We start from the raw sequence: 24,707 nt of genomic DNA, 5'->3' as shown, positions 1-24,707 counted from the left end.
ATACAGTCTCTCACCTTTTGGTTAGAATTACCAACATAGTAGCATCACAAATCCAACAACACATGGCCGGCCGTTCATGAACTTTTCGAACCACTTCAGTCGTGCTTCCCGGCTATGCATGGCACTGAAACTGCTTTGGTAAAGGTAGTGAATGACCTCTGAACATCTCCATCCTCATCCTTCTGGACATGTCTGCAGCATTTGACACTGTCTATCAACAGATTTGAACTGCAAACACAGATGGTGCGCGCACACACACACACACACACACACTAATGTCATTTACCATGACCATGGACAGGACCATGGACAACTATAGGCATAAAACAGAGCACAAATTAGGCTAATAAATAAACGTCCTTAACTTTTACAATTTTCTTCTTGTTTTCCTAGCTGAGAAGTCCTTGATTACGTTGGTAAAATCCAATCCACGAAGGATGCTGCTTTCAAGGGACATCAGCGTTACGTGATTATCTTTCCTGATGCATTGTTGTTCTCAGTTATTTTTTCACCAAAGAAAGCTTTGAAACATTGGGAAATATTTCCTTTGCCTTAAAAGTTGTAGTAGTGCCATAGCAGATGTTACCTTCCTCGTAACGGATACATATTTTTTAAATTTTTACTATGGCCTGGCTACAGACCAGGTTTGCCTATGCATTAAAATGCCCCTGCTTCTTGGAGCCTCCGGAACACCCTTTGCATGGTTCCACTCCTATCTATCTGATTTGTCTCCCTTGGCAACTGCAGGACTGCCCAAGCTCGTGTATGACATGGTGTCCCACAAGGCTCAGTGTTAGATCCATTACTGTTTAATATTTACATGCCACCTCTTTGTCAGATCCTCCGTCACTTTGGACTCAGATTTATGTTGTGTGTGACCTGTTATGCATGTCACACACATCTACCTCCACACAAACCCAACTCCACCCGGCCACTCTCCTATTTTGTTGTTTACTGTCTCTGTGAAGTTAACTTTGATGAGTAATAACGTTTTAAAACGAAATGACGACAAAACATAGATCATGCTCATGGGCCCCAACTCCCTAAAGTAGAAGCTGGCTAAACATTCGACCCAACTCCGTCACTTGAACCCCATATCCGGAACATCACCAAGTCAACCTTAACAGCCTTAATCCACCACATTTCACCTCTCTCACTGACCCCACTGCTAAAACCCTCATTCACGCCTTTGTTTTATCCCATCTAGACTACTGTAAAGCCATTCTATACGACACGTGTCAAACTCACGGAGGGCAGAGTGTCTACAGGTTTTCCCTCCACCCTTGCACTTCATTGATATATTAAGGTCACTAATTGTTAAGGATCTACCCTCACCTGGTTGTCTAGGGCTTAATTGAAAGGAAAAAACAAAAAATCCGCAGACACTCAGCCCTCTATGGAATGAGTTTGATGCCCCTGCTCTATGGACTCTCTGCCAAAACCCTGGACAGACTATAACATACTCAAAATTCAGCTGCATGAGTCCTCACACACACCAGACCTTGGGACCACATCACCTCCACCCTCATCAAGCTCCACTGGCTCCCAGTTCAATACAGGATCATCTTCAAATTGCTCATAATCACCAACAAAGCACTCAATGGACAGGCGCCCACATACCTTACTGATCTCCTGCATCCCTACACTCCCACCTGTTCACTACGTTAATTTGACATTGGACTAATCATCCTCCCTGGCACCAGGCTGCGCTCCATGGGAGACCAGGCTTTTATCAGTGCCAGCCCCCCAACTTTGGAACTCCCTCCCTCTCCATGTCAGAACTTCACAAAGATATTCAAGTCCAAACTTAAGACACACCTCTTCACACGGGTTAATCCGGATTCCCTGTTGTCTTAGCTTTTATCCTTTCCTTCTGTTTAGATGTTCTTGCTTAGTTTAATGTTTGATTTTATTGTTTTTTATCCTGCTGATTATCTTGTGTACAGTTGAATTCAGAAGTTTACACACATTTATGTTGGAGTCATTAAAACTTGTTTTTCAACCACACCACAAATTTATTGTAAACAAACTATAGTTTTGGCAAGTCGGTTGTGCATGACACAAGTAAGTTTTCCAACAATTGTTTACAGACATTATTTCACTTATAATTCCCTGTATCAGAATTCCAGTGGGTCAGAAGTTTACATACACTAAGTTGACTGTGCCTTTAAACAGCTTGGAAAATTCCAGAAAATGATGTCATGGCTTTAGAAGCTTCTGATAGGCTAATTGACATAATTTGAGTCAATTGGAGGTTTAACTGTGGATGTATTTCAAGGCCTACCTTCAAACTCAGTGCCTCTTTGCTTGACATCAGGGGGAAATCAAAATAAATCAGCCAAGAACCAAGTCTGGTCCATCCTTGGGAGCAATTTCCAAACGCCTGAAGGTACCACATTCATCTGCACAAACAATTGTACACAAGTATAAACACCATGGAACCACGCAGCCGTCATACCGCTCAGGAAGGAGACGTGTTCTGTCTCCTAGAGATGGACACACTTTGGGGAGAATAGCACAAATCAATCCCAGAACAACGGCAAAGGACCTTGTGAAGATGCTGGAGGAAACAGGTACAAAAGTATCGATATCCATCGTAAAACGAGTCCTATATCAACATAATCTGAAAGGCCGCTCAGCAAGGAAGAAGCCACTGCTCCAAAACCGCCATAAAAAAAGACAGCCTACAGTTTGCAACTGCACATGAAGACAAAGATCGTACTTCCTGGAGAAATGTCCTCTGGTCTGATGAAACAAAAATAAAACTGGTTGGCCATAATGTCCATCATTATGTTTTGAGGAAAAAGGGGGAGGCTTGCAAGCCGAAGAACACCATCCCAACCGTGAAGCCCGGGGGTGGCAGGATCATGTTGTGGGGGTGGTTTCCGACAGGAGGGACTGGTGCACTTCACAAAATATATGGCATCATGAGGCAGGAAAATTATGTGGATATATTGAAGCAACATCTCAAGACATCAGTCAGGAAGTTAAAGCTTGGTCACAAATGGGTCTTCCAATTGGACAATGACCCCAAGCATACTTCCAACGTTGTGGCAAAATGGCAACTAAGTCAAGGTATTGGAGTTGCCATCACAAAGCCCTGACCTCAATCCTATAGAAATTTTGTGGGCAGAGCTGAAAAAGCGTGTGCGAGCAAACCTGACTCAGTTACACCAGCTCTGTCAGGAGGAATGGGCCGAAATTCACCCAACATATTGTGGGAAGCTCGTGAAAGGCTACCTGAAACTTTTGACCCAAGTTAAACCATTTAAAGGCAATGCTACCAAATACTAATTGAGTGTATGTGAACTTCTGACACACTGAGAATGTGATGAAAGAAATTAAAGCTGTGACAACAGAAGTGACAACAGTCAACTTTCCCTGTTGTCACTTCTGTTTCCATCATTTCTGGTCACAACTTGCAGACTTGTTTACGTGTTGCTGTGCGTTTTGTTGCCAACCTATTTTGCTACCTGACAACTTTACGGTTTTTACTTTTTAATTACCGTTTATATTTTTGTTTTTTCCCTCAACTTTTTCACTCCGGACGCTTTATCTGGACATGGTTCGTCAGGACCTCCAACAGCCGAAGCTAAGTAGTAACATTAACATGATGCCTTCTAATTGCAGTCGCTGTACTCATAATATACAGGAGAACAATCGCCTTACGGCGAGGATATACGCAATCGTTAGGCAAGGGTAATTTCAGTGTAGGAAAGGATGAAACTGTGTCTGTGCCACCAGTAAGTACAGATTGTAGTATAAATCCCCTGGCACAGTCCCCGCAGCCGGACAGCTTTCTCACGGTTTCTGGAAGGAAATGCTGTAGGAATGCTCAACCGGTGTGGCTCATTCAGCCGACAGAAACTTTCAAACGGTTTTCCCCATTAAGCAGCGAGTCGGAGTCAGAGGCCGAGCCTTCTCTTGTCTCTACTCCTCCCGTTACGGGGTCTGAGACGCCGAAGCTTCCCACCATTTAGCTCTGACAAATTGAAAACTCTAGTCATTGGCGACTCCATTACCCGCAGTATTAGACTTAAAACGAATCATCCAGCGATCATACACTGTTTACCAGGGGGCAGGGCTACCGACGTTAAGGCTAATCTGAAGATGGTGCTGGCTAAAGCTAAAACTGGCGAGTGTAGAGATATTGTAATCCACGTCGGCACCAACGATGTTAGGATGAAACAGTCAGAGATCACCAAGCGCAACATAGCTTCTGCGTGTAAATCAGCTAGAAAGACGTGTCGGCATCGAGTAATTGTCTCTGGCCCCCTCCCAGTTAAGGGGAGTGATGAGCTCTACAGCAGAGTCTCACAACTCAATCGCTGGTTGAAAACTGTTTTCTGCCCCTCCCAAAAGATAGAATTTGTAGATAATTGGCCTTCTTTCTGGGACTCACCCACAAACAGGACCAAGCCTGACCTGCTGAGGAGTGACGGACTCCATCCTAGCTGGAGGGGTGCTCTCATCTTATCTACCAACATAGACAGGGCTCTAACTCCTCTAGCTCCACAATGAAATAGGGTGCAGGCCAGGCAGCAGGCTGTTAGCCAGCCTGCCAGGATAGTGGGGTCTGCCACTAGCACAGTCAGTGTAGTCAGCTCAGCTATCACCATTGAGACCGTGTCTGTGCCTCGACCTAGGTTGGGCAAAACTAAACATGGCGGTGTTCGCCTTAGCAATCTCACTAGGATAAAGACCTCCTCCATTCCTGTCATTATTGAAAGAGATCATGAAACCTCACATCTCAAAATAGGGCTACTTAATGTTAGATCCCTTACTTCAAAGGCAATTATAGTCAATGAACTAATCACTGATCATAATCTTGATGTGATTGGCCTGACTGAAACATGGCTTAAGCCTGATGAATTTACTGTGTTAAATGAGGCCTCACCTCCTGGCTACACTAGTGACCATATCCCCCGTGCATCCCGCAAAGGCGGAGGTGTTGCTAACATTTACGATAGCAAATTTCAATTAACAAAATAAAAATGACGTTTTTATCTTTTGAGCTTCTCGTCATGAAATCTATGCAGCCTACTCAATCACTTTTTATAGCTACTGTTTACAGGCCTCCTGGGCAATATACAGCATTCCTCATTGAGTTCCCTGAATTCCTATCGGACCTTGTAGTCATAGCAGATGATATTCTAATCTTTGGTGACTTTAATATTCACATGGAAAAGTCCCCAGACCCACTCCAAAAGGCTTTCGGAGTCATCATCATTGTCCAACATGTCTCTGGACCCACTCACTGTCACAGTCATACTCTGGACCTAGTTTTGTCCCATGGAATAAATGTTGTGGATCTTAATGTTTTTCCTCATAATCCTGGACTATCGGACCACCATTTTATTACGTTTGCAATTGCAACAAATAATCTGCTCAGACCCCAACCAAGGAGCATCAAAAGTCGTGCTATAAATTCACAGACAACACAAAGATTCCTTGATGTCCTTCCAGATTCCCTCTGTCTACCCAAGGACGCCAGAGGACAAAAATCAGTTAACCACCTAACTGAGGAACTCAATTTAACCTTGCGCAATTCCCTAGATGCAGTTGCACCCTAAAAACTAAAAACATTTCTCATAAGTAACTAGCTCCCTGGTACACAGAAAATACCCGAGCTCTGAAGCAAGCTTCCAGAAAATTGGAACGGAATGGCGCCACACCAAACTGGAAGTCTTCCGACTAGCTTGGAAAGACAGTACCGTGCAGTACCGAAGAGCCCTTACTGCTGCTCGATCCTATTTTTCTAACTCAATTGAGGAAAATAAGAACAACCCGAAATTCCTTTTTGATGCTGTCGCAAAGCTAACTAAAAAGCAGCATTCCCCAAGAGAGGATGGCTTTCACTTTAGCAGTGATAAATTCATGAACTTCTTTGAGGAAAATATCATGATTATTAGAAAGCAAATTACGGACTCCTCTTTAAATCTGCGTATTCCTTCAAAGCTCAGTTGTCCTGAGTCTGCACAACTCTGCCAGGACCTAGGATCAAGAGAGACGCTCAAGTGTTTTAGTACTATATCTCTTGACACAATGATGAAAATAATCCTGGCTTCTAAACCTTCAAGCTGCATACTGGACCCTATTCCAACTAAACTACTGAAAGAGCTGCTTCCTGTGCTTGGCCCTCCTATGTTGAACATAATAAACGGCTCTCTATCCACCGGATGTGTACCAAACTCACTAAAAGTGGCAGTAATAAAGCCTCTCTTGAAAAAGCCAAACCTTGACCCAGAAAATATAAAAAACTATCGGCCTATATCGAATCTTCCATTCCTCTCAAAAATTTTAGAAAAGGCTGTTGCGCAGCAACTCACTGCCTTCCTGAAGACAAACAATGTATAAGAAATGCTTCAGTCTGGTTTTAGACCCCATCATAGCACTGAGACTGCACTTGTGAAGGTGGTAAATGACCTTTTAATGGCATCAGACCGAGGCTCTGCATCTGTCCTCGTGCTCCTAGACCTTAGTGCTGCTTTCGATACCATCGATCACCACATTCTTTTGGAGGGATTGGAAACCCAAATTGGTCTACACGGACAAGTTCTGGCCTGGTTTAGATCTTATCTGTTGGAAAGATATCAGTTTGTCTCTGTGAATGGTTTGTCCTCTGACAAATCAACTGTACATTTCAGTGTTCCTCAAGGTTCCGTTTTAGGACCACTATTGTTTTTGCTATATATTTTACCTCTTGGGGATGTCATTCGAAAACATAATGTTAACTTTCACTGCTATGCGGATGACACACAGCTGTACATTTCAATGAAACATGGTGAAGCCCCAAAATTGCCCTCGCTAGAAGCATGTGTTTCAGACATAAGGAAGTGGGTGGCTGCAAACTTTCTACTTTTTAAACTCGGACAAAACAGAGATGCTTGTTCTAGGTCCCAAGAAACAAAGAGATCTTCTGTTGAATCTGACAATTAATCTTAATGGTTGTACAGTCGTCTCAAATAAAACTGTGAAGGACCTCGGCGTTATTCTGGACCCTGATCTCTCGTTTGAAGAACATATCAAGACCATTTCAAGGACAGCTTTTTTCCATCTACGTAACATTGCAAAAACCAGAAACCTTCTGTCCAAAAATTATGCAGAAAAATTAATCCATGCTTTTGTCACTTCTAGGTTAGACTACTGCAATGCTCTACTTTCCGGCTACCCGGATAAAGCACTAAATAAACTTCAGTTAGTGCTAAATACGGCTGCTAGAATCCTGACTAGAACCAAATAATTTGATCATATTACTCCAGTGCTAGCCTCCCTACACTGGCTTCCTGTCAAAGCAAGGGCTGATTTCAAGTTTTTACTGCTAACCTACAAAGCATTACATGTGCTTGCTCCTACCTATCTCTCTGATTTGGTCCTGCCGTACATACCTACACGTACGCTACGGTCACAAGACGCAGGCCTCCTAATTGTCCCTAGAATTTCTAAGCAAACAGCTGGAGGCAGGGCTTTCTCCTATAGAGCTCCAGTTTTATGGAACGGTCTGCCTACCCATGTCAGAGACGCAAACTCGGTCTCAACCTTTAAGTCTTTACCGAAGACTCATCTCTTCAGTGGGTCATATGATTGAGTGTAGTCTGGCCCAGGAGTGGGAAGGTGAACGGAAAGGCTCTGGAGCAACGAACCGCCCTTGCTGTCTCTGCCTGGCCGGTTCCCCTCATTCCACTGGGATTTTCTGCCTCTAACCCTATTACAGGGGCTGAGTCACTGGCTTACTGGTGCTCTCTCATACCGTCCCTGGGAGGGGTGCGCCACCTGAGTGGGTTGAGTCACTGATGTGATCTTCCTGTCTGGGTTGGCACCCCCCCTTGGGTTGTGCCGTGGGGGAGATCTTTGTGGGCTATACTCGGCCTTGTCTCAGGATGGTAAGTTGGTGGTTGAAGATATCCCTCTAGTGGTGTGGGGGCTGTGCTTTGGCAAAGTGGGTGGGGTTATATCCTTCCTGTTTGGCCCTGTCCGGGGGTGTCCTCGGATGGGGCCACAGTGTCTCCTGACCCCTCCTGTCTCAGCCTTCAGTATTTATGCCGCAGTAGTTTGTGTCGGGGGGCTAGGGTCAGTTTGTTATATCTGGAGTACTTCTCCTGTCCTATTCGGTGTCCTGTGTGAATTTTAAGTGTGCTCTCTCTAATTCTCTCTTTCTCTCTTTCTTTCTCTCTCTCTGAGGACCTGAGCCCTAGGACCATGCCTCAGGACTACCTGACATGATGACTCCTTGCTGTCTCTGCACCTGCACCTACACCTGCATTGCTTGCTGTTTGGGGTTTTAGGCTGGGTTTCTGTACAGCACTTTGAGATATCAGCTGATGTACGAAGGGCTATATAAATAAATTTGATTTTATTTGAAATAAATCATTCTCTCTACTATTATTCTGACATTTCACATTAAAATAAAGTGGTGATCCTCACTGACCCAAGACAGTGACTTTTTACTCGGATTAAATGTCAGGGATTGTGAAAAACTGAGTTTAAATGTATTTGGCTAAGGTGTATGTAAACGTCCGACCACAACTGTGTTTAAAGTAACTTTGGGTGTATTTAAAAGGCCTTAAAATGAAATGTGGTAGTAGTAGTGGTGCAAGACCATTGTATCCAATGGACGTCCAATCTTTTGAGAGGAAGGTTTACTTTAAATGTCATATGCCAGGTCATGATGGTCCCTCTGTCACAAAATAAGGTCTGAAGATAATGGTTGAGTGTAAAAAAACCAGCAGTGTTGGAGTTATTGAAACACTCACATCGGTGCACCTGGCACCTACTACCAGACCCTGTTCAAAGGCACTTAAACATTTTTTTCTTGCCCATTCTCCCACTGAATTGCACACATACACCATCCATGTCTGAAGGTTTGAAAATCATTATTTAACCTGTCTCCTCCCATTCATCTACACTGACTCATTGAATTATCTCTAGTTGTTGCTGTGAACAGTCTGGCCTGTAAAGGGCTGGATGATCTGGAGGAGAAGATCCCAGCTCTACAGTATCCCCCTGAGAAGGCAAGGACGCTTTTCTCTGAGTCAATTTAAAATGCTTGTTAAACCACACGACTTCTGTCCCCAAAACCTGACTTTTTTCCTCTGTTTCACACAGCTGGCATCTGGCATTGTGGAGGCAGTTACCTCTACAGTGCAGATGGCTAAGGAGGGCATTTCCAGCCCCATCACTGCCACCTCAGACTGTGATCAGCATGGCATTCAATGGCTCCAGCTGACGGCTTTAGCGATGTCCTGAGCAGCAAGCCTGTCTGCCTGGCAGGGAGGGAGCAGACACTTCACTGACCTTGGCTGAGAGTCTGGTTAACTATGTTCTGCCTGAATCGTTGTTGAGTCATTTAGATAATCTGATGGCTGGTATAGAGATGGCTATACATAAGAAATGTAATGTTTTCTCTAGAGATATAAACATAGACTGGGAATATGACAGCTGAACATTTACAGTACAATGCGATCATATACTGAAGCTATTTCCACTTTCACCACAAGATGGAATCATACAATTGAGAAATAGAACAGTGGGTGCTTACAGCGGACAATCTGTAGATCTGTGTTTCCAAACTCACCTTGAATTTAAAGGTGAAGGTGAGGCTGGCTGGCTAAAGGTGAGGGTGGCCTGTTTGGAAATGGCACAAAAAGTTAGAGAGAGATAGACAGATGAAGTTTGATTTAGAAGTTAGGAGAATGGAAATCGACAAGGAGGTGAGGATACGACAACTGGAGCTAGACGCTGGCTCCAGTGCGACTCCACAACCTGCTCCTCATCAAGCCCTCTTCAATGTAAGTAAAATATTGTCTTAGTCACTCCGTTCCGGGAGTCGGAAGTTGATTCCTATTTCTCTGCGTTTGAGCGTGTGGCCGCTGCGCTGCACTGGCCACTCAAGGTTTGGCCGCTCCTGTTACAATGTAAATTGTCTGGGAAAGCCCGGGAAGTAGTAGCTACTCTCTCCCTGGATGACAGTTTACAGTACAATATTGTTAAAACAACCATGTTGCGGGCTTATGAGTTGGTGCCTGAAGCTTATAGGCAGCGCTTCAGGAACCACAAAAAACCCTCTCACTGTCACGCCCTGGTCGAAGTATTTTGTGTTTATTTTCATTTATTTGGTCAGGCCAGGGTGTGGAATGGGTTTTTGTTTGTGGTGTGTTGGGTTTGTAGCTTAGTGGGGTGTTCTAGTGAAGTCTATGGCTGTCTGAAGTGGTTCTCAATCAGAGGCAGGGGTTTATCGTTGTCTCTGATTGGGAACCATATTTAGGCAGCCATATTCTTTGGGTGTTTTGTGGGTGATTGTCCTTAGTGTCTTGATGTCCTTGTTCGGTGTTAGTTTACACAAGTATAGGCTGTTTCGGTTTTCGTTACGTTTATTGTTTTGGTAGTGTTTGTGTTTAGTGTCTTTTTTCATTAAACATGAATCTCAATAGCCACGCCGCATTTTGGTCCGACTCTCCTTCACACCTAGAAAACCGTTACACTCACTGTACTTTTGTTGAGTTTGCTAGGGACAAAGAGTCTCTGTTTAATCGCTGGTGTTCAGCCAGCAAAGCTAACTCCTTTGCTGATATTCGGGAGTTGATGCTGTTGGAGGATTTTAAAAGCAACCACCCTGATAGAATTGTAGTTAATTTAAATGAACAGAAAGTGGTGACATTGGCCCAGGTAGTAGTGTTGGCAGATGAGTACGTTTTGACACACAAGACTGTCGTTTTGACACACAAGGCCGAACGAATACGTCATCAGTGCCTCGTTCGGGTCACTTTTCCTCCAAAGACCCTAGGCCTTCGCACGAGATCCGTGAATGTTTTTACTGTCAACAAAAGGGACACGTGATTGCGGTTGTGAAAAATAAACCTAAATAGTCCCTGTCACCATCCTCAAAATTAAAAAGCATGGGTTTAGTCCAGTCTTTGGCTCATCCGTTGGACCGAGTTATTGATTTAGCATTTGGGAAACCGGATCCTATCTATGCTCCGTAATATCTCTGCCGGTTGTGTTTTCTTAACTGGAGAACAAGTGGATCAAAAGCACATACAAATCCTTACCCGCACCTACAGTCACATACCTCTTTCACTTCACAGGGAGTTCAGTGTAGCAGGGTGTTGCGTTCCCTCCTCCAAGAGGCGTGCGTCCATGAGTTGATTATGTACCTAAGTCTGTGTGTACACAGGCTGCCAATGCTGATCTTTTATCCAATTATTTGCTAAATAACTGATCTAATTGGTCAAAAGATCAGAATTGGTCTGGTTATGTAAAAGCAGACATTGAGACTTGGGCACTCTAGACTAGTTTATTATCCTAGTCCTAGCCCACATCCCGAGGTGCCCTATTTGTGTGGAGCAGCAACAGTTGAGATGCAGCAGTAGATCAGGTGCAAAAATAGGTGGTATTTATTTTACAGTGCAGTTGATGGAGAAGACTGGACTCATAGTTGTATTAACAAAAATGTACATGTGGCAAAAATGACTTAATAACAAAGGCAAAAGGCCTATAAATACAACTATACACAGAGTGTACAGAAAGTTAAGGACACCAAACTCTTTCCATGACAGACTGACCAGGTGAATCCAGGTAAAAACTATAATCCCTTATTGATGTCATTTGTTAAATCCACTTCAATCAGTGTGGATGAAGGGGAGAAGACAGGTTAAAGAAGGATTTTTAAGACTTGAGACAGTTAAGACATGGATTGTGTATGTGCCATTCAGAGGGTGAATGTGCAAGACAAGAGATTTAAATGCCATTGAACAGGATATGGTAGTAGGTGCCAGGCTCACCGGTTTGTGTCAAGAACTGCAACGCTGCTTGGTTTCCGTGTGTATCAAGAATATTATTATTATAAAAATAAAAAAAATGTAACCTTCATTTACCTAGACAAGTCAGTTAAAGAACAAATTCTTATTTACAACACCGGCCAAACCCGGGCGACACTGGACCAATTGTGCACTGCCCTATGGGACTCCTAATCACGGCCGGTTGTGATACAGCCTGGATGGTCCACCACCCAAAGGACATCCTTTGAGACTGTTCTGGGGGCAAAAGTCGGGGGTGCAACTCAATATTAGGTAGGTGTTCTTAATGTTTTGTATGTTACCTCACCAACAGCTCGCTCTCAATGAGCCGAAGACTCTTCTTCAAATTTGTATTGGCGAATCACAACCTACTGTCCCGGAGTGTGATGTAGGTCACAGCCTCCCTATTCATCTATTCATTACACTTTGTGACACAAAAAGGGAAGGTATTAATGATGGGGAAAAGGGAATAAAAATGTCCCTACCAACAAATACTACTTCCCTACCAACTAATTCTACATGCATTAAAACTTCACCACTATTCCACTACTTGGCCCAAACGGTTGAAAACCATGGCTATGAACGCTAAGAAACCAACCTTACTGAAGCACATGTTATTCCTATCCCTCTCTATTGGCCTCGGCCTACTCACAGGTATCCTCTTAGGATCCCTCGCCCTGGACCCATCTTCCTCTACTACTCTCTTCACTCCCTCAGCATACAACATCTTCTGTACTACTCTGATCCTTTTAACCTCAAGCTGCCTTTCTCTCACCAAACACCTCTGATCTTCAGCACCATGGGTACCCCTACAGTTAACTCACACAACTTTTCCCACCAATACAACACATTCCTTTGTCTCATGCCCTTCTGCACACTTCTCACGTCTAGGAATCTGCCTCCTTACACACTGCTGCAATGACCATAAGCTTGGCACCGTAAACACAGTATTGTGTTTGGGACAAAAGCACTCACGGGATAACTGATACATCCTAACTTGCCTGTCAGGTAAAGAATCTGCATCAAAACTCAGCAGGACAGACGGTGTCTTCTCTGTTTCATCACGCTCTCTCTCCATCAGATCTGCGTCGCACCAAACGACAGGCATCACAGACACCGGGTTTGTTCAATTTAATTTGATCCTCCTCAACACTTAATGCAACCCCAGTTATCTTTCCTTTCAACTGCACTCTGCACCGGAGTGCAAAGAAATTAACAGTTCTCGCCCCTAGACGCGTAGTGCGTAGCACCCACTCCACCTAAATGGAAGAAATGCAAAAAACTCAACAGTCCCCAACCTCTTCTCCACCCAAACTGACACCACATATGGATATATCCATTCTCTCCAAAAATCCCACCCCCACTGGGCCAGAATCATTTTTGTCATCATCGGGACAAGGCTCGAACTCGGCGGTCACCGCCGCACCGCAGGTCATTTATCCTCACTCAATTTCAGAACTACTGGAGTATGTTTTCTATTTTTCTACTTGATGCCTATATTCCTCACCACACGACTTCCCTCTACAAGTTCTTTCCGCTCCTTCATCCATGTAGTAGCAAACTGTTAAAATGGTTATTGTATCTTGAATTTGCCGCTATGTTGCGTTGACTGAAAAAGCCTCATGGAGCACTCCCAACACTTGCCCTCGAGACGAGGACTTAGGAGCATGGGCATCCTAAGGACCTACCCTCACCTGGCATAAACCATTCACACCTTTTAAGTGAATTCGCAAAGAACTGATTTCACGCTTCGTATGGCCAATACTCTACATGTTACTGAAAACAAAGACATAATATGCCTAAACATTTGAGTTTAGAATAAACATTTAAAACAACATTACCTGGGACGTATTCATTGCGGAACAGTTTACCGTTTAAGAACCAAACGGAAGCAAACAGAAATTTGAATGTAGTCAACTGGGTGGGACTTCCAACTTCATTGGCTGATCCCTCTTGGTGACCATTGGAGTCATGTTCAACAGGTATCAGCCAATTGTGAAGAAGAAAATGGATTACTTCAAAATGGAAATAGCCTCAATGGCGCTGCCCATTCTGTCACAGACACTATGACACAGATACAAAGATGAGTCCTTTATCTATATCTATGTTCCAATCCTGTTTCTTCTTCTGATCCCCACACTCATGTGTGTATTAGCAGAAGTGTGTCACTGGGAAATATTCCCCTGTAGCTAATTTGGATAAATGTTTTACCTTTATATCCCTCCACCAGCATCTATAATGGTGCATTTCATTTAGATCATCTCTTTACAGTTTGTCTTGTCAAAAACGATTTTCAATTTGAGCCCCTTCAATGGCGTCATACTGCATGAACCTCATTGGGCTTGGCCAGGAAGGGTAATGGTTCCCCCTGTATCCCAGTATAGTTAGCATGTGTCACGCCCTGGCCTTAGTATTCTGTGTTTTCGTTATTATTTTGGTTAGGCCAGGGTGTGACATGGGGATTTATGTGGTTTGTTTTGTCTGGGGTTGTTTGTAGTTATGGGATTGTGGTTAGAGTAGTACTCCAGGTAAGTCTATGGTTGCCTAGAGTGGTTCTCAATCAGAGGCAGGAGTTTATCGTTGTCTCTGATTGGGAACCATATTTAGGCAGCCATATTCTTTAGGTCTCTTGTGGGTGATTGTTCCTGTCTTTGTATTTGGGGCACTAGATAGGACTGTTTTGTTTTTTTTCCTCACATTTCTTGTTTTGTAGATTGTTGTATTTTCATCTTTATTAAAGATGTACAAAACTAACCACGCTGCATTTTGGTCCGCCTCTCTTTCACCAGAAGAAAACCGTTACAGCATGTAATTATTATTTTGGCCTGATTTCAGATTTCTCAGTCATTGTTTATTATCTTTATCTCTGGCTAGTGATTGATCTATATATTTTAGTGTGAAGAACAGAAAGTAACAGCAATGTAGTGTATATCTCAAGATTACCTTCTCAGGAACTCAAGGCCATAAGAGAGTAAAATGAGTAATGAACTGTAACCTTGTCTGTCAGCATTAAGTAAATGGAATGCAATATTTATGTAAGAACTATAAAAGTTTTGATTCTTGAAGTTGTTGCATAAGCTTGTTTTTTCTTAGTGAGTGTCCATCCTATTTGTCCTTCATCAGTGGTCGTCAGTTAATGATATGTGATGCTTTGAGTTTGAGGTTGTTGAGTGAGAATCTGAGACAGACAGTCATGTGCCACATTTTGTGTCTGTTTGTCAAGCCGCTGAGAGCGCTTTATCTGTACTCCAGAGTTGGATTCTTCGCGGGAACAGGAGTCTGATGTCAGTGCTACTGGCCCTCAGCCCAGCTACAGAAGTCTTCGGACCCTGGCCAGTGCAGTATGTCGACGTGCCTATGATCAGACAGCAGCAACGCACCAAGAGTCAAGGTCAGGATCTGGTCACACGCATCCCCGGTGTGTCTCCACTGGTAAGAGCCAGCTGTCAGTTTAGTCTCGGACCCAGACACTGTAAATAATTGTGGAAGAATTCAATTAAACATTTCATATTTTCACTGATTTGCTCTAGATGCAGCAGAATTGGTCAACCAAAAGAACATCTTGTCATCCCAATTAGGTACTACACAGTCAGTCTATTTGAGGTAAAATTTGTGAATTTTGACCTCTGGTTAGCACATAGTAGTTGTTGCAGGAACCATGGAGAGGGAAAGGCATGCCTGTGGAAAGACACTTATAAAAATGTATCCTTATTAGTTACAGCCAGCATATAATTTCTGTATTTATGGAAATACTGACAATTCTCCATGATTTTTACATGTGAATGAGATGATGTGTGGTCATTTATGAAATTAGGTATAATTATTCAGGTTATTAATAGAGTAATTGCATACTTTTTAGAATGGGTAATTCAACACACATTCTAAAGCCTTAAATCATTCCCTCTCTGGGAATCACGTCAATTAGTTCTCAATAACAGCAGGGGTTACTGTAGTTAGGCAGTTGAAATCCCAATAGAAATTGAGTGTTGAAGAGAGACAAGGAGATACAGACAGCGGGAGCTATGTGTACAGCTTTAGCAATTAGGCCAAAAGGGACTGGTCTTTTTCACGCAGCCCTATGCTTTTAAAATACAAATAGTCCAGGACACACTAGCTCAATATACAGCAAATACAGTTGAATTGAAGCAAATTTACTGTAATCATTAAGATGATCAGTTAACACGTTGAGTATTGATATCTACTGATACTGTAGATCTTGGTTGTAGTGTGATTCCAGGTAGGCGGGAGCAGAACATATTTTTGGTATCTCAGATTGTTTGGCAATTCTCACAAATAAACTTTATTGGAAGGAAGGATGTTTGAAGTCATTTTCACATTTGTATCACAAACTATTTCTGAGAAAATCCTGAATAAAGTGGTCATTTTAGGTCATTTTTAGACCAATACATTCATCCTGTAAGACCCTATGATCTGTGAACCGTACATGATACAGACAACATCTTGGTGTCATTATCCTCCTTTATAGTGTGCTCTAAAATATGGTGCATGTCTAGATTCTGAAATAAAAATGTCACATTCATTTATTCAACATTTAACATTATAATATCTCAAAACTACCCTTTTAATATTTTGTTCATTTCAAGACATATTGTTTGGAACTCTACAAGTACATACAATTCTTAAGGTATGATGCAACGTATGCATACCACCAACAAACAGCGAATTGGGAAATGGATTGAAGGGGAACTCCCTCTTCTGGTGACTTTCTGGATGTGCAATCCTAAAGGAGGGTTGTGATTGGTTAATGACCTATAATGTCAATTCCTATCTTTAAAATTGGTAATATCATTAAAAGTACCAGAGAGACCACTCTGGTAATTTGACATGTTTTTTATGAGTATATTGCTACAAACAATGTCTAAAAATAAGCTAAATCAAAAAGAGTGGTTTTGAGATATTAATGTTTTTTTATGTTGAATAAATGAATTTAAAAATGTGTATTTCAGAATCTAGACGTACTCTATATTTGAGAGAACACTATAAAGATTATAATAACACCAAGATGTTTGTATGTATTGTTGCTTGCCTCCCTGCTGTAGAAGTGTTACCTTTTTACACAGAGAGGAATTCAATGTAGCAGATGTGTCTAATATTTAGAGCAGTTGTTTTAGTTACTTTAGCTTGAACCATAGATGTGTTTGAGAATGGATATACACCGGACGGTGATGGTCCGAGACGATACAACTTAATGTCCTTCAGTCTGAGGTCAGCCGCTAAATGCAAAGCCTAGCACTTTTGAAAGGGTATTCTCACAGTTGTGGCTTTGATAAGGCTTACAGTAGCTCTGGATACTGCTGTAACTATTATAGACAATGGACTGAAATGGTGTTGAAGGCAAATCATTTTCTTGACCCTTCTTACATAACAATAGAGAGAAAAAATGGCTTGTCACTGAGTAGCATTTGATTACTGTAACTAAAATGTGTTTCTTGCAAATATGTTGATATGGATGGTAAAAACGGGCTTTCATAATGTACTGTAGAGTGCACATGTTCCCTGACAGAATAGCTATGCCATGAAGAACCTGGAGGCTGTGGAAACAGTGGGCCTGTCCTTTCAAACTTCAGTGACGGAACTAATCAGTTGGGAAGAGGAGCAGAAAACAGACCAAAAAACACAAGTAGAGTTTATAAGAGTTACCCCCTTATTTACATCATACCAGCCTTAGAGCAGGTGTCCAACATAATGCACATAATCTCCAGATCTGTTCTCTTTTTTAATAGTCACTCGGGTCATTTAATCATTGCCATTAAAGTATGTTTTACTGCTCAAAGCCTTGTAAACAGTCTGCTGTGCTGCAGTATTTCTAAATCGATGTGGTTATGTCTGCCCCACTCAGGGATGCCTGAGTGTAGGTATTCTCAGAAAATGTAATCAAAGACATTCTTGACATTCAGCTTGCATTCCCTTGACTCCCCCTACTGAATTATAATTTAGGGAGTGGATATCGGACAAAGAAATCTGAAGTGCTGTTACACAACATATAGGCTCTGGTCTCTAGGGTCACTCTGGCTGACAGCCATGACTGAAAATACATTTTATGTACATGTTGTAGTATACTACAAAGCAGGATCAATGAGTTAGCCAGCTAACTTTGATAACCAGAAATAACTATAGATTTATTTTGGTTCATTAAGAAACCTAAACGATCTGTTTCTGAGTCAATTCGACCATCCCATTTCTAAAAAATAACGTTATTACAGAATATTTAGGCAAGTTAGCTGGCTAAATCATTGATCTTGCTTTGTAGTATACCCCTCAGGTTACCACAGTGGAATGAGCCACACCATGTGAGTAGGTAGCGTTGTATGATAAAGAATGGTTCAGAGACAATTAAATCCCTGTGTTTCTGAGTGGTTGTGGGCTGCAGAGCCTAGTCAGTGGCCTGGGTTACCAGCTACAGATGAACTATGTGTCGGTGGTGTCCAGTGTGAAGAGTGCCCCTCAGACCAACTTTGGCCTGGCTGAAGGGGGGATTCGCCCAGGGAGCCGTACAAGCTAGAACCGCCACTGCTGAAGTGAGAGGTTAGAGTGCTTTCTATGGCTGTGACTAGATCCTGGACAGGATTTGTGTGTGTACGCAGTATTCCCTATTGCAGTGGTCACCAACCTTTTCTAAGCCAAGATCACTTTGAGTCAAAATGGAGGCCGAGAACATTAACCTATGAAAAACAGTTCTGTAGCAATGAGGTTTGTGCAGTAGGCTATAGAGTGGTGACGAAGAGTCTACCCTGTCCAGAAGTGACTTCAACATTCATTTTCTGTATTTAGAGTTCACTCAAACGTCATTTTAAACTTTGTTTTATTATTGACAGTTTCAGCTTATTTCGAGATTATAAATACAAGTCATCAGATGTAATTGTTTCAGTCTCTGTTAATTCAAACTTTTCACTGACATATCCTGATATCAGGGCATACTAACTATAAGGTCTCATGAATTAGCCTAGTGCTCATGTGTACCCAATTATTTTTGATTAGCCTATGGAATTGTAAAATAGGGACTGAACGGCTCCCTGACTCACCTATTGCTACTCATTCGACCCTATGATCACTCTGCTACACATGCCTTTCTCTAATGTCAACATGCCTTGTCTATTGCTGTTTTGGTTAGTTATTACTGTCTTATTTCACTGTAGAGTCCCCAGCCCTGCCCAATATGCCTTAGATAGCCCTTTTATCCCACCCCCCACACATGCGGTGACCTCACCTGGCTTAACTGGTGCCTCTAGAGACAAAGCCTCTCTCATTGTCACCCAATGCCTAGGTTTACCTCCACTGTACTCACATCCTACCATACCCTTGTCTGTACATTATGCCTTGAATATATTCTTCGACAGCCAGAAATCTGCTCCTTTTACTCTCTGTTCCGAATGCACTAGACGACCAGTTCTTATATCCTTTAGCCGTACCCTTATCCTACTCCTCCTGTGTTCCTCTGGTGAGGTAGAGGTTAACCAAGGCCCTGCAGCCCCCAGCACCTCTCCCATTCCCCAAGCCCTCTCATTTTGTGACTTCTGTAACCGTACAAGCATTGGTTTCATGCATGTTAGCATCAGAAACATCCTCCCTAAGTTTGTTTTATTCACTGCCTTAGCACACTCTGCCAACCCGGATGTCCTAGCCGTGTCTGAATCCTGGCATAGGAAGGCCACCAAAAATTCTGAAATTTCCATACCCAACTATAACATTTTCCGACAAGATAGAACTGTCAAAGGGGGCGAAGTTGCAATCTACTGCAGAGAAAGCCTGCAGAGTTCTGTCATACTATCTAGGTCTGTGCCCAAACAATTCGAGCTTCTACTTTTAAAAATCCACCTTTCCAGAAACAAGTCTCTCACCGTTGCCGCTTATTGCCCCCTCAGCCCCCAGCTGTTCCCTGGACACCACATATGAATTTATTGCCCCCCATCTATCTTCAGAGTTCGTACTGTTAGCTGACCTAAACTGGGATATGCTTAACACCCCGGCCGTCCTACAATCTAAGCTTGATGCCCTCAATCTCACACAAAAGATCAATGAACCTACCAGGTACAACCCTAAATCCGTAACCATGGGCACCCTCTTAGATATCATCCTGACCAACTTGTCCTCTAAATATACCTCTGCTGTCTTGAACCAGGATCTCGGAGATCACTGCCTCATTGGCTGCGTCCGTAATGGGTCCACGGTCAAACGACAATCCCTCATCACTCTCAAAACACTCCATAAAACACTTCAGCAAGCAGGCCTTTCTAATTGACCTGGCCCAGATATCCTGGAAGGATATTGGCCTCATCCCGTCAGTAGATGATGCCTGGTTGCTCTTTAAAAGTGCTTTCCTTGCCATCTTAAATAAGCATGCCCCATTCAAAAAATGTAGAACTAAGAACAGATATAACCCTTGGTTCACCCCAGACTTGACTGCCCTTAACCAGCACAAAAACATCCTATGGCATCCTGTGGCATTTCCATCAAATAGCCCCCAGGGAAGTCAGGAACCAATATACACAGTAAGTTAGGAATGCTAAGGGAGAGACACTCTAGACCCAAACTGCTACAGATCTACAGTGGGGAGAACAAGTATTTGATACACTGCAGATTTTTCAGGTTTTCCTACTTACAAAGCATGTAGAGGTCTGTAATTTTTTATCATTGGTACACTTCAACTGTGAGAGACGGAATGTCAAATAAAAATCCAGAAAATCACATTGTATGATTTTTAAGTAATTAATTTGCATTTTATTGCATGACATAAGTATTTGATACATCAGAAAAGCAGAACTTAATATTTGGTACAGAAACCTTTGTTTGCAATTACAGAGATCATACGCTTCCTGTAGTTCTTGACCAGGTTTGCACACACTGCAGCAGGGATTTTGGCCCACTCCTCCATACAGACCTTCTCCAGATCCTTCAGTTTTCGGGGCTGTCGCTGGGCAATACGGACTTTCAGCTCCCTCCAAAGATTTTCTATTGGGTTCAGGTCTGGAGACTGGCTAGGCTACTCCAGGACCTTGAGATGCTTCTTACGGAGTCACTCATTAGTTGCCCTGGCTGTGTTTCGGGTCGTTGTCATGCTGGAAGACCCAGCCACGACCCATCTTCAATGCTCTTATTGAGGGAAGGAGGTTGTTGGACAAAATCTTGCGATACATGGCCCCATCCATCCTCCCCTCAATACGGTGCAGTCGTCCTGTCCCCTTTGCAGAAAAGCATCCCGAAATAATGATGTTTCCACCGCCATGCTTTACGGTTGGGATGGTGTTCTTGGGGTTGTACTCATCTTTCTTCTTCCTCCAAACACGGCGAGTGGAGTTTAGACCAAAAAGCTCTATTTTTGTCTCATCAGACCACATGACCTTCTCACATTCCTCCTCTGGATCATCCAGATGGTCATTGGCAAACTTCAGACGGGCCTGGACATGCGCTGGCTTGAGCAAGGGGACATTGTGTGCACTGCAGGATTTTAATCCATGACGGTGTAGTGTGTTACTAATGGTTTTCTTTGAGACTGCTCTCTTCAGCTCTTTTCAGGTCATTGACCAGGTCCAGCCGTGTAGTTCTGGGCTGATCCCTCACCTTCCTCATGATCATTGATGCCCCACGAGGTGAGATCTTGCATGGAGCCCCAGACCGAGGGTGATTGACCATCATCTTGAACTTCTTCCATTTTCTAATAATTGCGCCAATAGTTGTTGCCTTCTCACCAAGCTGCTTGCTTATTGTCCTGTAGCCCATCCCAGCCTTGTGCAGGTCTACAATTTTATCCCTGATGTCCTTACACAGCTCTCTGGTCTTGGCCATTGTGGAGACGTTGGAGTCTGTTTGATTGAGTGTGTGGACAGGTGTCTTTTATACAGGTAACGAGTTCAAACAGGTGCTGTTAATACAGGTAATGAGTGGAGAACAGGAGGACTTCTTAAATAAAAACTAACAGGTCTGTGAGAGCTGGAATTCTTACTGGTTGGTAGGTGATCAAATACTTATGTCATGCAATAAAATGCAAATGAATTACTTAAAAATCATACAATGTGATATTCTGGATTTTATTTTAGATTCCGTCTCTCACAGTTGAAGTGTATCTATGATAAAAATTAAAAACCTCTACATGCTTTGTAAGTAGGAAAACCTGCAAAATCAGCAGTGTCTCAAATACTTGTTCTCCCCACTGTATATCCATCCTGCCCTGCATTTCTAAAATCTTTGAAAGCCAAGTTAACAAACAGATCACCAACCATTTCAAATCCCACCGTACCTTCTCCACTATGCAATCTGGTTTCCGAGCTTGTCATGGGTGTACCTCAGCCACTCTCATGGTCCTAAACGATATCATAACTGCCATCGATTAAAGACAGTACTGTGCAGCCGTCTTCATCAACCTCGCCAAAGGCTTTCGACTCTGTCAATCGCCACATTCTTATCGGCAGACTCAATAGCCTTGGTTTCTCAAATGACTGCCTCGCCTCGTTCACCAACTACTTCTCAGATAGAGTTCAGTGTGTCAAATTGGAGGGCCTGTTGTTTGGAACTCTGGCAGTCTCTATGGGGATGCCAGAGTGTTAAATTCTCGGGCCAACTCAATTCTCTGTACGTATCAATGATGTCGCTCTTGCTGCTGGTGATTCTCTGATCCAACTCTACGCAGATAACACCATGCTGTATACATCTGGCCCTTCTTTGGACACTGTGTTAACAAACCTCCAAACGAGCTTCAATGCCATACAACAGTCTTCTGTGGCTTCCAACTGCTTTTAAATGCTATTAAAACTAAACGCATACTCTTCAACCGATTGCTGCCCGCACCCGCCTGCCCGACTAGCATTACTACTCTAGACGTTTCGTATTTAGAATATGTGGACAACTACCTAGGTGTCTGGTTAGACTGTGAACTCTCCTTCCAGATTGTAACGGCTGTCTTGGGTGGAAGAAAGAGAGGACCAAAGCGCAGCGTGGTTAGTGTTCATCTTTTTAATAAACAACTGAACACTTCAAAAATACAAAACAACAAAATGGCAACCGAAACAGTTCTATCTGGTGCAGACACACAAAGATTGAAAATAACCACCCGCAAAACACAAAGGAAACCAGGCTACCTAAATATGGTTCTCAATCAGGGACAACGATAGACAGCTGCCTCTGATTGAGAACCATATCAGGCCAAACACAGAAATAGAAAATATAGAAAAACTAACAGACTGCCAGCCCCAACTCACGCCCTGACCATACTAAATAAAGACAAAACAAAGGAATAAAGGTCATAATGTGACACAGACTCACATTAAGCATCTCCAATCCAAAATCAAATCTACAGTGCCTTGCGAAAGTATTCGGCCCCCTTGAACTTTGCGACCTTTTGCCACATTTCAGGCTTCAAACATAAAGATATAAAACTGTATTTTTTTGTGAAGAATCAACAACAAGTGGGACACAATCATGAAGTGGAACAACATTTATTGGATATTTCAAACTTTTTTAACAAATCAAAAACTGAAAAATTGGGCGTGCAAAATTATTCAGCCCCTTTACTTTCAGTGCAGCAAACTCTCTCCAGAAGTTCAGTGAGGATCTCTGAATGATCCAATGTTGACCTAAATGACTAATGATGATAAATACAATCCTCCTGTGTGTAATCAAGTCTCCGTATAAATGCACCTGCACTGTGATAGTCTCAGAGGTCCGTTAAAAGCGCAGAGAGCATCATGAAGAACAAGGAACACACCAGGCAGGTCCGAGATACTGTTGTGAAGAAGTTTAAAGCCGGATTTGGGGATACAAAAAGATTTCCCAAGCTTTAAACATCCCAAGGAGCACTGTGCAAGCGATAATATTGAAATGGAAGGAGTATCAGACCACTGCAAATCTACCAAGACTTGGCCGTCCCTCTAAACTTTCAGCTCATACAAGGAGAAGACTGATCAGAGATGCAGCCAAGAGGCCCATGATCACTCTGGATGAACTGCAGAGATCTACAGCTGAGGTGGGAGACTCTGTCCATAGGACAACAATCAGTCGTATATTGCACAAATCTGGCCTTTATGGAAGAGTGGCAAGAAGAAAGCCATTTCTTAAAGATATCCATAAAAAGTGTTGTTTAAAGTTTGCCACAAGCCACCTGGGAGACACACCAAACATGTGGAAGAAGGTGCTCTGGTCAGATGAAACCAAAATTGAACTTTTTGGCAACAATGCAAAACGTTATGTTTGGCGTAAAAGCAACACAGCTGAACACACCATCCCCACTGTCAAACATAGTGGTGGCAGCATCATGGTTTGGGCCTGCTTTTCTTCAGCAGGTACAGGGAAGATGGTTAAAATTTATGGGAAGATGGATGGAGCCAAATACAGGACCATTCTGGAAGAAAACCTGATGGAGTCTCCAAAAGACCTGAGACTGGGACGGAGATTTGTCTTCCAACAAGACAATGATCCAAAACATAAAGCAAAATCTACAATGGAATGGTTCAAAAATAAACATATCCAGGTGTTAGAATGGCCAAGTCAAAGTCCAGACCTGAATCCAATCGAGAATCTGTGGAAAGAACTGAAAACTGCTGTTCACAAATGCTCTCCATCCAACCTCACTGTGCTTGATGTGTTTTGCAAGGAGGAATGGGAAAAAAATTCAGTCTCTCGATGTGCAAAACTGATTGAGACATACCCCAAGCGACTTACAGCTGTAATCGCAGCAAAAGGTGGCGCTACAAAGTATTAACTTAAGGGGGCTGAATAATTTTGCACGCCCAATTTTTCAGTTTTTGATTTGTTAAAAAAGTTTGAAATATCCAATAAATGTCGTTCCACTTCATGATTGTGTCCCACTTGTTGTTGATTCTTCACAAAAAAATACAGTTTTATATCTTTATGTTTGAAGCCTGAAATGTGGCAAAAGGTCGCAAAGTTCAAGGGGGCCGA

General features: G+C 42.8%; 1 pseudogene; it reads left to right on the top strand.

The window, feature by feature from the left end:
- Window positions 1-4,110: 4,110 nt before the first annotated feature.
- Window positions 4,111-18,318, top strand: LOC139418845 (perilipin-1-like; annotated as a pseudogene).
- Window positions 18,319-24,707: the final 6,389 nt, after the last annotated feature.

The sequence above is a fragment of the Oncorhynchus clarkii genome, chromosome 2, assembly GCF_045791955.1.
Source record: "Oncorhynchus clarkii lewisi isolate Uvic-CL-2024 chromosome 2, UVic_Ocla_1.0, whole genome shotgun sequence".
NCBI lineage: Eukaryota > Metazoa > Chordata > Actinopteri > Salmoniformes > Salmonidae > Oncorhynchus > Oncorhynchus clarkii.
The sequence above is the reverse complement of the archived record's forward strand: the minus strand, read 5'-3'. Positions and strand labels throughout refer to the sequence as shown.